Here is a 1,348-nt window from a genome sequence, read left to right as displayed (position 1 = left end):
ACAATAAATAAATATATAATGTGCTGTGAGGGGGTATTGTTTTATATATGGTGATACCCTAGAAATGTTTACAATTTTGTATGAAGTTATACTTACCTTTTTATTCCTCCTGTGCCTTCTGGGTTGTGTGTTATGTTTTCAGACATTTATCCTATTCAAGATTGTTAAAAACTATAACATTTTTAATAAACATTTTCAAAATATTAATGGAGATTTTCTTTTTTAAGACATTTAGAAACCAGGGTTTTGTTTTTTTTTTCCTTTTTGTCGTTTTTCGTGTCCGGCAACGGGATTGCAACCCTCGGTGCCGTGCCCACACCTTGCTCAGCCAGTGAACGGGAACCAGTCTGTATGTGGGATCCGAACCCTCGGCGGGAGCACCGCCACGCTCCCAAGCGGCGCACTGTAGCAGTGCGCCACCGGGCCAGCCCAGAAACCAGGGTTTTAAGGTAATAAGTGTGTCACTCAATAGAGTTCAGTGTTCAGAACGCATGATTATGGTCTCTGAAAATAAAATACTGAGTATTTTTAAAAAATTACAGAGGTTTGTGGGTAATTGCATAGGTAATTTATAGAGGAAATTAAAATTATTAATAGTGAACATATTTTTGCAACAAGTTATCTGGTTAAAATGAAATATTATTTTGCCTATGAAATTATTAAAATATTTTTTAAAAAATGAGATATTGACTTTCATACATTGATTGTAAAATGATTCTAGAAGGCAGTTTGGCCATACTGTATTAAAAGTGAGAACTTAAATGTTTTTCATGTCTTTTCATCCAGTGATTCAGTCTTAGGTATATATATTGAGGAAATAATTAGAATGCAGAAGAAATGTATAAAGATGTTTATCATAGTATTATTTTTCCTGGCAAAATTTTGCAAATACAGGAATCTACATGTTTCATAATGGAATAATTAGGTCATTTCACGTCTTTTCAGTTACACAACCATCAAAAGTTTATAAATTTTTAATCATAGGGAGAAAAAGTTTACACTATAATAAGTGTGGGGAAAAGAATAGAAGGGGAATATATTGAAATTTTAACAGTAATTACTCTGGGTGGCAGGAATGATACCCGATAATATTCTTTTTAATACTTTTCTATAGTTCCTCAAGTTTTCTATTATGGGACTGTATTATTTGACTAGGAAAAAAAATTAATAAACAGGTCACAGAATTAAGTGGATGAAAGGTGATTTGTTTGATGACTTATTTGGATAGGTAATTAACATCTTGATTATTTAACATTCACTAAAATATATTTTAACTTTAAAAAAATCTTTTTTTTTAGGTTGCTATGCATAATGACAGTAATGAATCTCTTTATGGTAAGGTTTTCTT

At 31.7% G+C, this 1,348-nt stretch overlaps 1 pseudogene; it reads left to right on the top strand.

Annotated features, from left to right (window-relative positions):
- Positions 1-1,304: 1,304 nt before the first annotated feature.
- LOC103609459 overlaps positions 1,305-1,348 on the top strand; it is a 12,050-nt pseudogene continuing 12,006 nt past the window's right edge.

The sequence above is a fragment of the Galeopterus variegatus genome, unplaced genomic scaffold (assembly GCF_000696425.1).
Source record: "Galeopterus variegatus unplaced genomic scaffold, G_variegatus-3.0.2 Scaffold9632, whole genome shotgun sequence".
In the NCBI taxonomy this organism is placed as follows: domain Eukaryota; kingdom Metazoa; phylum Chordata; class Mammalia; order Dermoptera; family Cynocephalidae; genus Galeopterus; species Galeopterus variegatus.
This window is presented reverse-complemented; position numbering and strand designations above follow the sequence as displayed.